This window comes from Mastomys coucha, unplaced genomic scaffold (assembly GCF_008632895.1).
Source record: "Mastomys coucha isolate ucsf_1 unplaced genomic scaffold, UCSF_Mcou_1 pScaffold3, whole genome shotgun sequence".
NCBI lineage: Eukaryota > Metazoa > Chordata > Mammalia > Rodentia > Muridae > Mastomys > Mastomys coucha.
Window position 1 is genome coordinate 31,171,991 of NW_022196909.1, and position 209 is coordinate 31,172,199.

Here is a 209-nt window from a genome sequence, read left to right on the forward strand (position 1 = left end):
CAGATCCATCCATTTCCCTAAGAATTTCATAAATTTATTGTTTTTAATAGCTGAGTAGTACTCCATAGGAATTGATTTGCATTGTCCTGAGATTAATTCCTGGTGACCGAACTTCGGCTTCCAGCGGCACCTCACCGCGCCCCAGCCTCCAGGCTTTCAAAGGTTAATTCAGTTCTTCAGAGGCATTAAGGAACTGATTTGCATCATCC